General features: G+C 43.5%; 1 protein-coding gene across 4 annotated transcripts in view; it reads left to right on the top strand.

Moving 5' to 3' along the window:
- Positions 1–2,655: 2,655 nt before the first annotated feature.
- DENND4B (DENN domain containing 4B) overlaps positions 2,656–14,114 on the top strand; it is a 45,263-nt gene continuing 33,804 nt past the window's right edge. For 3 of the 4 annotated variants that reach the window (XM_070766778.1, XM_070766780.1, XM_070766781.1), the window contains exon 1: positions 2,656–2,743. The gene's annotated coding sequence lies outside the window, so the exon portion shown is untranslated. Of the gene's footprint in view, positions 2,744–13,165; positions 13,241–14,114 lie in introns of those variants that run through there. The other variant, XM_070766779.1, reaches the window with a different exon arrangement.

Here is a 14,114-nt window from a genome sequence, read left to right on the forward strand (position 1 = left end):
TATAGGCAGACTCCCCAGGTTCAAATCCTGGTAAGGGTTTGGCTAGTTGATGAGTGCTAAATCTCTTGAAATAGATCTATATTAATCTCCCTTCCTTTTCATTACCAGCAAAAATACGTTACACCCATGGTTTTCCAGCTACTAGTATGTATGAGTGATGACTGTGTGTTGTTTTATTGTGTTTAAAGTTTTTTACTTGTTTTTATTTATCTATCTATCTATCTATCTATCTATCTATCTATCTATCTATCTATCTATCTATTTATTAGATTTATATGCTGCCCCTCTCCGAAGACTCATATTTACATATTGGGGTATTTTAAATTTTTATCATGTTTTTTTTTAAAGCTTTTATTGAAAATTCATAAAAACAATCAGAGGTACATACAAAAAGTAGAGAGATATTTTAATCTCTTTTCCCTTACTTACTTTACTTTATATACAATTTTACATATTATGCGGTTTTCCCTATCAATATTTTTCTTGCTCTTTTAACATAACTCTATGCTCATATATAAATAAATACAAGACTTAAATACATGATTTATATTAAGAAAAGGAAGGAAAAATGGTAAAATAAAATAATCAACAATTTAATATTTAATGTTTTTACTGTTGTAAGCCACCCTGATTGCACAAGGAGAAGGGCAAGCTAGAAATACAATACAATACAACACAACACAACACTAAACAAATAATTGTGCGTCTGTATTTCTGTCAAAAAGCTGACAGGAGGAGAACCTGTGGTCTGGAGGTTAAAGCTACTACCGGTACCTTACAAGCAGATTCCCCAGATTCAAATCCTGGTACAAACCAGGTTCAAATCCAGGTTCAAATGAAATGGCTAGCTGATGAGAGGAAAACAGCTTGAAATAGATCTATACTAGTCTCTCTTCCTTTTCATTATCAGCAAAAATATGTTACACACACAAACACACACATATTATTTTTTCACCAAATTTACACGAACATCCATGCACATATTACTCTCCACTTAGAAACTAATAATCTGCTTTCTAACAAACAATTTGGATTCAGAAAAAAACTATCCTGCAACCTGCAGCTCCTCCACTGCAAAAATATATGGACAACTCATCTAGATCAAGGGAAATCTATAGATGCAATTTATATTGACTTCTCCAAAGCCTTTGATTCAGTGGTCCATGACAAACTACTTCAAAAACGCAAATCCTATGGCATCTCAGGATCCCTCCACAGCTGGATTACTGCATTCCTGTCTAACAGGTAACAAGTGGTCAAAATAGGAAGCTCCATATCCACATCTGTCCCTGTTAAAAGCGGTGTCCCCCAAGGTAGCGTAATGGGACCTACCTTCTTCATTCTCTATATCAACGACCTTTGAGATCTCATCACAAGCAACTGTGTTCTTTTTGCAGACGATGTAAAACTCTTCAACACCACTGATAACACAACTACTCTACAAAAGGACCTAGACTCAGTTTCTGATTGGTCCAACACATGACAACTCCAAATCTCAACCAGCAAATGCTCTATCCTACACATTGGCAAAAAGAATCAGAACTTCAAATACAAACTTAACAAACAAATTATCACAGATAATCCCCACTCGGTCAAGGACCTCGGAATACTAATTACAAAAGACCTAAGTGCCAAAGCCCACTGCAACAACATCGCTAAGAAGGCCTCAAGAGTTGTTAATCTAATCCTACGTAGCTTCTGCTCTGGAAATCTCACACTACTTACCAGAGCATACAAAACTTTTGCCAGACCCATCCTCGAATACAGCTCATCAGTTTGGAACCCAAATCGCATCTCAGACATTAACACCCTTGAAAATGTTCAAAGATACTTCACCAGAAGAGCCCTTCACTCCTCCACTTGAAACAGAATTCCCTACGAAACTAGACTTATAATCCTGGGTCTTGAAAGCTTAGAACTACGAGGCCTTAAACGTGATCTAAGTATTGCCCACAAGATCATATGCTGCAATGTCCTGCCTGTCAAAGACTACTTCAGCTTTAACCACAACAACACAAGAGCAAACAACAGATTCAAGCTTAATATTAACCGCTCCAAACTTGACTGTAAAAAATATGACTTTAGTAATCGGGTTGTCGAAGCGTCGAACTCATTACTGGACTCCGTAGTATCATCCCCTAACCCCCAACATCCATGGTTGACTTCTCCAGGTTCCTAAGAGGTCAGTAAGGGGCGTATATAAGCGCACTAGAGTGCCTTCCGTCCCCTGTCCTATAGTCTCTCCTATATCTCATATTTTCTCCTCTATTCCCCCTTTAATACATTCTACCTGATTATATCCTCTATAACCTTCATTGTGTATTATTGTGTATTGGACAAAACAAATAAATAAATAAAAATATCATAATATCAACACGTCCATAGTTCTATATTTCTCTCTAAACTATCACGAACCAATATATTCTTGGTTTGCTCCTTTCATACTTTTATCTCCAGTCTGCTTTTTTAAAAATACTACTCCTATTACTGCTACTAACCCGTCACCCGGGTTGATTCACACGTGCGACCGCGCCTTCACACGTGTAATTCCCCCGCCCCGGGTTAAAAACGGGTTTAAAAAAAAAGAGAGACGGGAAAAGGTCCTCCTGACCGCTAGAGGGCGCCCCGGCCCCCTCCCCACCCCGCCTCCCCAGCCAACCATAGAGCCAAGCCAGCCCAGAGCGGGCAATGGCGAGGCTGGAGCGTTGCAAAAGGCAGGAAAAGGGTTGAAGTTTTTGCACAGGTAGGTGGCAGGCGCGTGTAACGTGTGCACGCGTGACGCCGGGCTACCCCGTTCCCAATCTGTGTTACGTGGGGTCCTCCTGCCCCCCCCAGGTTCCTTCTGGGCCCCCTCCCCACTTTCCTCCCCCCCCCTTTCCCATTGCAACCAGCCAGCTGCAATTGCAGCAAATTTTATTTTTTGTACGTTTTGCAAAACGGGGCGGGGAGAGAAAGGAGGGGGGTTGCTGCCCCTCCCTCTCTGCCCTGAAAGGGAGGTACGGGGGGCTCGTCGGCTTGCAAGGAAGACCCCCTCCCTGCAATTTCCCCTACGCACCCCCTTTTCAATTGGGAGGAGAAGCCCACCTAGTCTCTGTCTGGGTTGTTTGTTTTTCTGTGCGGTTTTTTTGTGTGGATGCATTGCGCTTTGGCTTTTCCTTGGATCGGGGGTCCCATCGTCCGCAGCGGGGCGGGGAGGCGGAGGGGGGAGTGGCTGGATGGGGCGGATGGAATCTGGACTCTTTTCAAGGTTCATCTTCTGCCCGCTTTCTCTGCCAAGCCTTCATGCATTGTTTTTCCCCCTTTCTCTCTCTTCTTTTCCTCCCCTTTTGCCTTGGCAGAGTCGAGCCTCCGAGTGCCAGAGCAGTCTATCTGAGCCTCCAATATTGAGCTCTCTTGTTGCCTTGCCAAGGGCTGAGCCTCGGGGTGCCAGGGCAGTCTATCTGAGCCTCTCTAGTCAAGGGGAGAGAGGCTGGGGGGCCTTTTCCAGACCTTGCTGGGGGCTTAGGGACAGTGTTGCTCCCTTCTAAAGATGATGTTTCCTGTTTGGGGTTTCAGAATTAATTGTTTCTGGGGTGAAAAGCAACCTAAATTGGTGTGTGTGTGTGTGTGTGTCAACGTGATGGGCAGGTGTCTGCGTTGGGCGAACAGGTGCCGTTGTGGGTTTTGTCGTTTCCTTTTTGTATCTTTCAAACTCCCCACCCATAAAACTTAAAAGCCAAAATTTGACTTCCTGTTTTTTTGGAGATGGGCACCTGCTTGTCTTATGCCCCGCCCCTATTGCCCCACCCTCTTTACCCCATTGAAAAGAACCCCCCCCCCTTCAACTAGCTCTGCATTCTTTCATTTCCCCCATTTGGGTGGACGGGTCTCCTAAAAATAATTTACCAACTTCCCCTTAAGCGAGGGACGGGTGGTCCTTCCAACGTTTTGCTTTGGGATTATTCGAAGTTATGACCCTTTCACTTTAGCAACGGATGTTTACGGTTCAATTCTGGTTGTAAATCAAGGACGACCTGTTTCCAAATGATTCTAGGCCCCGTTTCGCGCCTCCGTTCTTTCCGCCGAAATTAAAAACAACAACCCGCAAAACAGGATTTTAATTTCCAAATTCAGTCCTAGGCCGTGAGCATCCTGTCCGACCGGCTCTCTTGGGCATGTGCAGAGTTTAAAACCACCAGCGGAGGGTAGATGAAAAGAACAAAAAAGTTGCTCCAAAGTTTCAGAGTCAATTTTTCCAACTTTTAAGACCTGGGAGACTTCAACTCCCAGAATCCCCGAGCCAGCAAATTGTATAAATAATAGAAACATTTTGGGTCCCTGCTTTCCTTGTGTTGAGCTGCTTGTACAATGTTGTTGTTATTGGTGGTCATTTAATAATCCCTTGCAGGGTGGAGTCCAGGCAACTGAATGGAGATAAGAGCGTTTTAGTGGCCCATTGCCTTTCCTGTTGCCAGAACGGAGTTTTTGTTCAGCAGATAATATTCTCATTGTGTCCAGAGAGAGAAATACCTGCCTCTACCTAGGATCGAACTCTTAGCCTCCTGATTGTGTGGAGACAACGCCACCTCTAGGCTACCTGGGTTAAGAATTGAACTTGGGCTTCTTGCTGTTGTTTTTAACTCTTCCCTCTCCGTGCCTAGTTTCCTTCAATGCTATGCCGTTTTAGATTGTCTAATCCCAGTTTTACTTGGGCTTCTTGGTTCACCTGGACAATAAGTGACCCTCAGCTAAAAAATAAATAAATATCTTTTTGCTATAGCAAAAAAAACCCCAAACCCTTTTTTGCAAAATCTGCACCGCATCCGAGTGTCGTTTTAGCTGAATCGGCAATGAAACTGAGTTCTTCGTGCAAATGTTGGTTTGTGGGTCTTTTGGAGAAATAAAAACTTCATAATTGGATGAAGAAGTGTTTTTTAATCCTCCTCAATCAATGCAGCTGAAGATTTATATTTTTTTCATTTTTTAAAATGACATTTGTTGCCTCGCAGGGTGGGGGGAGAGTGTGGAGATTAGCTGGAAACCAGGATCGGAGTGAAATGGTGGCTTGTGTGCACAGCCAAAGGCGCGTAAACCAGGATGTTGACTGCGAGATTTGGGGTTCAGGGGAAGGACAAAGACACCCCAAAAGTTTGGAGAGGAACCCATCATCCTGAGCCATCATGGTTTAATGCCGCTTTCAGCGAAAGGCACGTAAGCCAGCATGTGTTTGGCTGCCGACTGCAAGCAGGGTATCTTTGCAAGCAGGTTTGGGGTTCGAGGGATAGCCTGGAAGTTTGAGGAGGCACCCATCATCCTGAGTCATTGTGGTTTAATGTCAGGTCTGTCTCGGGCGGCTGACGTCCTCAAAAGACCACCTCAGATATGTGGTTTGCCGTGCGTTTCCGCCGGAAGCACGGAAGTATGTCAGTGCAAACTGAGAATGAGCTGTTTTCCTGGTGCTACTTGTTGTCTACCTGCGGGGAGTTTCCACCCAGGCTTAGCAGAGCGACGAAATACAGTTTCGTTGTGCGTATACAACTCCAAATCTCAACCAACAAATGCGCGTTGGCAAAAAAAGAATCAGAACGCCAAATACAAGCTGAATAAACAAGACTTTACAGACAACCCTCTCTCTGTAAAAGACCTTGGACTACTCCTATCAAACAACCGAAGTGCCAAAGCCCACTGCAACAACATCTCCAAAACCGCTTAATTTAATCCTACGTAGCTTCTTCTCCGGTAATCTCACACAGCATACAAAACCTTCGCCAGACCAATCCTTGAATACAGCTCATCTGACTGGAACCCACACCGCATTTCGGACATAAATACGTTAGAAAACATCCAGAGATACTTTACGAGAAGAGCCCTCCACTCCTCCACTACGCAACCAGACTTACAATCCTAGGTTTAGAAAGCTTACAACTACGTCGCCTTCAACGCGACCTGAGCACAGCCCATAAAATCTTCTGCCACAACGTCCTTCCTGTCAACGACGACTTCAGCTTCAACCACAACAACCCCCGAGCCCACAACGGATACAAGCTCAAACCGCTCCAAACTCTTAACTGCAGGAAATACAACTTTAGTAACGGAGTAGTGGATGCCTGGAACTCACTAGCAGACTCTGTAGTATCATCACCTAACCCCCAAAACTTTTAGACTGTCCACTGTTGACCTCACCCGATTCCTAAGGGGTCAGTAAGGGGCGTGCATAAGTGCACCAGCGTGCTTTCCATCCCCTGCCCTAATGTTTCTCTCTTACTAGTAGCATGTATATAAATATTATTTATTTATTCATTCATTCATTCATTCATTCATTCATTCATTCATTCATTCATTTATTAGATTTGTATGCCACCCCTCTCCGTAGACTCGGGGCGGCTCACAGCATACAATTAAACAATTCATGACAAATCGAATAAATTTAAAAAAACATTTAAAACCCCCATTATTAAACCAGACATACACACAGACATACCATACATAAATAGTATAGGGGGGAATGCCTCAATTCCTCCATGGCTGACGGCAGAGGTGAGTTTTAAGGAGTTTACGGAAGGCAAGGAGGGTGGGGGCAGTTCTAATCTCCGGGGGGAGCTGGTTCCAGAGAGTCGGGGCCACCACAGAGAAGGCTCTTCCCCTGGGACCCACCGGACGACATTGTTTAGTCGACGGGACCCGGAGAAGGCCAACTCTGTGGGACCTAATCGGTCGCTGGGATTCGTGTGGCAGAAGGCGGTCTCGGAGATATTCTGGTCCGATGCCATGAAGGGCTTTAAAGGTCATAACCAACACTTTGAATTGTGACCGGAAATTGATCGGCAACCAATGCAGACTGTATCTTTGTATACCACCAATATGTACTTGACAAAACAAAGTGCATATATATCCCTGAAATTTCCTCTGCTTTGACTTTGGAGAATCCTGGGAGACGCACAACAGCTTTTCTGTTGCGATTGTCAACTTTTTTAGAGGACTTTAAGGGAAGTTGTGAGGAGTGGGTAGATTCCCCAGTGCGGTTTACAGGCAGGAATTCAAAGGGTAGAGCTTGGTAGTCAAAGCCCACCTCCCCCCTTTATCTCCTCATCTGGACTACGGGGGTCTCCAATGTCTTGTTTGTTTGCAAAAGTGTTAATACCACTTTATAAGTCCTTGGTAAGGCCACACATGGAATACGGCATCCAGTTTTGGTCGCCACGATGCAAAAAGGATGTTGAGACTCTAGAAAGAGTGCAGAGAAGAGCAACAAAGAGGACTAGGGGATTGGGGGTTAAAACACATGAAGAACAGTTAAGTATGTCCAGTTTAATGAAAAGAAGGACCAGGGGAGACATGATAGCAGTCTTCCAATATCTCAGGGGTTGCCACAAAGAAGAAGGAGTCAAGTTATTCTCCAAAGCACCTGAAAAGCAATGGGTGGAAACTAAACAAGGAGAGAATCAACTTAGAACTAAGGAGACGTTTCCTGACAGTGAGAACAATCAATCCGTGGAACAGCTTGCCACCAGATGTTGTGAATGCTCCAACACTGCAGATGTTGGATAACCATCTGTCTGAAGTAGTGTAGGGTTTCCTGCCCAAGCAGGGGGTTGGACTAGAAGACCTCCAAGGTCCCTTCCAACTGTGTTGTTATTATTATTATATAATTAAATCAAGAAATAAATATGAAATAATCAATATAGAACGGATGATGGGCAGTCTGGATTAGTAATTGATTAACTTAACGAGCGCGGCCCAAAAAACTCGCTTAAGAAACGTCTCGCTTAGCGACGAGGAATTTGCAGGCTCCGTGGCGGGTTGTAAGTCGAGGGATACCTGTATTTTTTTGGCAGTAGGGCCGAGCCAGGCGGTCAGTCGGGCACGGTGGTGAAACGCGGGCTGGTGTGTGTTCCTGTTTTTTTTCTCAGCCAGGTGACAGTGGAGGTGTGAATTTGTCATTGTGCCAGACCCGAAATAGCATTGTGACACTTTGGAAATGGTTGAGGGGCAGGCAGTGCCCTTGAAAGAGGGGGAAAAAACTCATTATTTGCTGCATGTGGTGTATTGTTCTCCAGTGAGTGAGCCCTATTTAATTTCCAGGATGAGTTTCCATCTTGAAACACTAGCTCCCCGCAAGCAGAAAACTAGCACTTCAAGGAGAAAGAAAAGTCAAATATTCAAGGAGCAGGGAATGTTTGCCCTTCCCATATCTTTACTAGTGTTTTTCAGCAAGTGAGACCCCCATTAATTCAAAAATGGGAGGGTACACTTTGAAAAAAACAGCTCCCTGCAAGCAGAAAACTAGCACTTCAAGTAGAAAAAGAGTCGAATATTTCAAGGAGCAGGGAGTGATAGTCCTCCCCGTCTCTTTACTAGTGTTTATCATCAAGCGAGACCCTGTTAATCTAGAGAAAAGGGGAAAAACACCATCTCCCCGCAAGCAGAAATGTAGCATTGGAAGGAGAAAAGAGCCAAATTTTCAATTTCTCCCTGTCTCTATTACTCTTTGAAACATAGAAACATAGTAGATTGACGGCAGAAAAAGACCTCCTTTTTTAAAAAAATAAATATTTTTTATTGATTTTTAACAATTTAAAATCACACAACATAAAACAGTGCATAGTGAATTGTGAATTGTGCCCACCACCCCGACATACACACATTCCCCACCACCAAATTGGGGGTATTTCTTGTATAATCCACTTAACCCAAGAGCAATATATCTGTTTACATATTACAGTATAGAGTGATTCCAGTTTATTTCTTGTAGCTTGGTCTCGGATTCTGCTCGTCATATATCGTCTTACCTGGTCCCACCGTCCCATCAGCTGTCCCAACTCAGTTTCATTATCCAAATTTATCCTTTTTTCCATAATTTCAAATTGAATATGGTCCACCATGTACCTATACCAATTTTGCATTGTCCATTTTGTCGCATCCTTCCAACCCAAAACTATTACTGCCTGAGCGCTTTCTATTGCTGCTTTTTTTATTTCTTTAAATTCTCCCATCGCATTACTTTTTACTGGTACTGCCATTTCCTTAGTGATTGTCCATTGTATATTTAACATTCCATTGATATCCTCTTTCACTTTTTGCCAAAATTCCTGCACTATCGGGCATTCCCAAAACATATGCATAAACACTCCTTTATCTTGACAACCATGCCAACAATTCCCCCTGACATTCTGCTGAAAATGTGCAAATTGAACGGGAGTAAAATACCACTTATGTAATATTTTCCTTCTCATTTCCCTAATTCTTGTATTTTTAATTTTCCTTATATCTTCTACTATATTTTCCATTTCTTGTACCTCTACTAATATCTCATTTTGCCACCATTTAATTAATCCATCAATCGTGTCCCCATCTGACTGCACTAGCAGTTTGTATATATTAGTTGCTTGCGCCTTTATCCCCTCACTTTTTTCTCTTATTATTTTCTCTAACCCTGTCTCCTCCCGCCATAATACTTCTTTATTCTCCCTTTCATTTAGATATTTACATATTGCATTTATTTGTAGCCACCTTCCCTTACCTAACCACCATTCTATACGATTTCTACTTGGCCTGCCATCCTTCTCGTATAACTGTTCTATCTTAGTTATCCCTCTTCCCTTCAACTCTCCTATAACCCTATTTAAGTTAATTTCGTTTTCTCTATTTATTACATAAAGCGATGACAGTTTAGATTTATATAATCCTATTTTCCCTTGCCATTTTTTCCAAATTTCCATAGTCCCTTTCATTGGGCCTATTAATTTACCTATATCACTCCTATTCCACTTCCTAAAAATTAATTCTCTATTGTTCATCCCGTTTATCTGTTTTTCCAATTTCGCCCATTTATTTTCACCTAATTGCAACTCCATTAACCTTTCCATTTGAAAAGCTTCCCTATACAGCTCCAAACATGGAACTCCCCATCCCCCCTCTTTTTCATTCGCAATTAACCACTTTTTTCTTATTCTTGGTCTCTTGTCTTCTGCAATCCAATAATTTAGTTTTTTGTCCCACTCTTTAACCTTACATACCGATAGCCCCCCCCGACAGCACCTGAAATAGGTACATCATCTTGGGAGCTATCATCATTTTTAAAGCTCTTATTTTAGAGAGTCTCCTTAGCTTTTTATCTTTCCAGCTCCTCATCTGTTTCAACATTTTCCTCCATATTAATCTATAATTAATCTCTTCAATTTTCACTGGGTTTTTCAATAACCAAATTCCCAAATATTTTATTTTTTTAAGTCCTAATTTCAACCCTGATTCTTTCCTAATTTCTATCTGTTCTCTCGGATCTATATTTAAACACATAATCTCTGATTTTTCCATATTAACCGACAGTCCCGATTCCTGCTTAAACTCTTGTAAAATATTTATTATACCTTTAATCATCTCCATCGGGGTCTGGGTCAATATAATTGCATCATCTGCAAATAAATTTATTTTCATTTCTAATTCCCCTATTCTATATCCTGCCCAAGTGTTATCTTGTCTTATCTTATTAGCTAAGATCTCTATTGCTATTACGAATAATTTTGGAGACAAAGGGCATCCCTGCTTGGTGCCGTTTAATATTTTAATACTCTGCGTTCTTTGTCCATTCACTCTTATATATGCTTCATTTCCTTTATAAATCTCTTTTATAGTTTCACAAAAATTTCCCACCTCCTGGTCCATCCAGTCTGTCCTTATGCTATTTCCTGTATTTTATCTTAGGATGGATCTATGTTTATCCCAGGCATGTTTCAATTCAGCGACTGTGGATTGACCAACCACCTCTGCTGGAAGTTTGTTCCAAGCCTCTACTACTCTTTCAGTCAAATAATATTTTCTCACGTGGCTTCTGATCTTTCCCCCAACTGACCTCGGATTGTGCCCCCTTGTTCTTGTGTTCACTTCCCTATTAAAAACACTTCCCTCCTGGACCTTATTTAACCCTTTAACATATTTAAATGTTTCGATCATGTCCCCCCTTTCCCTTCTGGCCTCCAGACTATACAGATTGAGTCCATGAAGTTTTTTCTGATATTTAGGCTTAAGACCTTCCACCATTCTTGTAGCCCGTCTTTGGACCCATTCAATTTTATCAATTTTTTGTTCTGTTGGGCTCTCTGGTAGACTCCTCCCAAAAATTCCCAGGTACAAATTTCAAACACACACAGACGTTTGAAAATTCAAAACAATGTTCTTTATAATGAAAATTCACTTAACCCAAGCCCTCTTTTGGTATAGCAAAGAGCACTGGTCTCCAAACAAACTGGTAATTGGTACAAGTCCTTTATCAGTTCTGTGATACTTAGCTTGCAGCTGTGAGGCAATTCACAGTCCTTCTTCTTTCACAAGGTGAAACACACTTTGCTCTGGTTTAGTTTCAAAGCGGGGAAAAATCAGCACACAAAAGGTCAAAGTCAGTAAAGCAGTCACAAAACACAACAATCAGATAATCCTCCACAATGGCCAAACCCACAGGCTGCTCTTTACAGCAGCCTCACTAATGACCACATCCCCACTCAACCACAGGTGGCCTCATTTCCTTTGATAATAATCTCTCAGTTGTTGTTGCCTATGCATCGCTCTCCGCATGCGTGGCTGTATCATTAACTCTTGTTCTGAATCCAAGGAGGAGCTAGAGAATTGATCTCCTTCTGAGCTGTCTGCCACACTCTCCTCCTCCCTGTCACTCATGTCTTCTTGGTCAGAGGAGCCTTCATCAGCAGATTCCACCGCGGGCAAAACAGGCCTGCAGCATGTGGATGTCTCCCCCACATCCACAGTCCTTGGGGCAGGAGCTGGGCCAGAGCGAACCACAACAGGGAGACCCTCTTAATTCAGGGAAGGAGGGTCCACATTGGAAAGAAGCAACTCCCCGCAAGCAGAAAAGTAGCAGCGCTTCCAGGAGAAAAATGCCCGTTCGCCAAATTTTCAACCAACCGAGAATGTTAATTCTCCCCGTCTCCTTAAATGACCCCCTTGTATCACCCTTGCTTCGTTCATTTTTTCCCCTCCTTCTCTTCCTGTTGCTCCAACTCTTTGCTTTCACCCTAGCGTGTGTGTGTGGGAATTTGCCCAGGTTCGCCTGGTGCACCAGTTGCGGCCCTATTTGGACCGGGACTCACTGCTCACAGTCACTCACGCCCTCATCACCTCGAGGCTCGACTACTGCAACGCTCTCTACATGGGGCTACCTTTGAAAAGTGTTCGGAAACTTCAGATCGTGCAGAATGCAGCTGCGAGAGCAGTCATGGGCTTCCCTAAATATGCCCATGTTACTCCAACACTCTGCAGTCTGCATTGGTTGCCGATCAATTTCCGGTCACAATTTAAAGTGTTGGTTATGACCTATAAAAGCCCTTCATGGCATTGGACCAGAATATCTCCGAGACCGCCTTCTGCCGCACGAATCCCACAGAGTGGGCCTTCTCCGGGTCCCGTCAACAAAACAATGTCGGTTGGCGGGCCCGAGGGGAAGAGCCTTCTCTGTGGCGGCCCCGACTCTCTGGAACCAGCTCCCCCCGGAGATTAGAACTGCCCCTACCCTCCTTGCCTTTCGTAAACTCCTTAAAACCCACCTTTGTCGTCAGGCGTGGGGGAACTGAGACATCTCCCCCGGGCCTATACAATTTATGTATGGTATGCTTGTACGTATGTCTGCTTAATAATGGGGTTTTTAAAATATCTTAAATTGTAAAGTATTAGATTTGTTATAAATTGTTTTTATTGTGTTGTGAGCCGCCCCGAGTCTGCGGAGAGGGGCGGCATACAAATCTAATAAACACGAACATAAACAATTTGCCTCTGTTTTCCATGCCTCTGAACATACACAGAGTTCATGCCGCGCTGTCCCTTTGGCTGCCTGGAACCAAAAAAAAAAAGGCCAGTTGGAGAACGTGACTTCTGCTCTAAATTAATCTCGGGCAGGGAAATTTGCTTTTTATTTCAGGGTGGGTTTTTTTTTTTTTTAGCGAAGTCAAGAAATGAGAAACAGGCGTTTCCTCTTTCGCGCTCGCCTTCCCCTGGGTTTTTGCGTTCGCTGCAAAAAAATAAAACCCACACCGACGCAACCCTGTGCTGTTGCCGCCCCGCCTCGCAACGCTTCTCTTTTCCGCAACAAAGACCCACCGGTTTGGGACGGAAGGTTCTAGAGGTATTTGGGGGTCCCCTCCGCTCGTCCAGGGCCGCCGGTGGCTCGTGGTGGTGGGCAGTCGGGCACAGGAGGCACCCATCGCCGGTCGGTTGGCATAGAAGAGACCTTGGTCCGGTGGAGGAAACTGCAGTGGTGGGTATATGTGGACTCCAGATCCCATGGTTCTTGAGGCCGGCTGTTGGGAGTGATGGGCACCGGGTTCCGTTCGGTGCGGAGGGGCAGTGCCCATCAAAAGCTTGCAAACTTATTCAAAGAGAGAATGGGGAGGGGCTCTCTTTTTATTATTATTCTTTCCTCTCCTTTTTAAAAAAAAATAATACTCTTTAAACTTTCTCCAGGTGTTTAGATAGAAAACCCCACGAATCCCAGCGACCGGTTAGGTCCCACAGAGTGGGTCTTCTCCGGGTCCCGTCAACAAAACAATGTCGTTTGGCAGGGCCCAGGGGAAAAGCCTTCTCTGTGGCGGCCCCCGCCCTCTGGAACCAACTCCCCCCCCCCGGAGATTAGAATTGCCCCCACCCTCCTCGCCTTTCGTAAGCTCCTTAAAACCCACCTCTGCCGCCAGGCATGGGGGAACTGAGATATTCTTTCCCCCTAGGCCTTTACAATTTATGCATGGTATGTTTGTTTGTATGTATGTTTGGTTTTACAGTAACGGTTTTTTAGTTGTTTTAGTATTGGATTTATATGCTGTTTTTACTACTGTTGTTAGCCGCCCCTAGTCTAAGGAGAGGGGCGACCTACAAATCCAATCAATCAATCAATCAACAAACAAACAAACAAACAAAATAAATAAAACGATTTCCTCCTTTTTAAAATTGTTTAAAAGAATGTACTTTATCTATTTATCTACAGTATTGCCCATCTATGTCGCCAGGCATGGAGGAATTGATATATCCTTAGCTGTCTTGACTTTATTCCATTGTTCCATTGTTATACTGTTTTTATTACTGTTGTGAGCCGCCCCGAGTCTTGGGAGAGGGGCAGCATACAAATCTAATAAATT

The sequence above is a fragment of the Erythrolamprus reginae genome, chromosome 13 (genome assembly GCF_031021105.1).
Source record: "Erythrolamprus reginae isolate rEryReg1 chromosome 13, rEryReg1.hap1, whole genome shotgun sequence".
Taxonomy (NCBI): domain Eukaryota; kingdom Metazoa; phylum Chordata; class Lepidosauria; order Squamata; family Dipsadidae; genus Erythrolamprus; species Erythrolamprus reginae.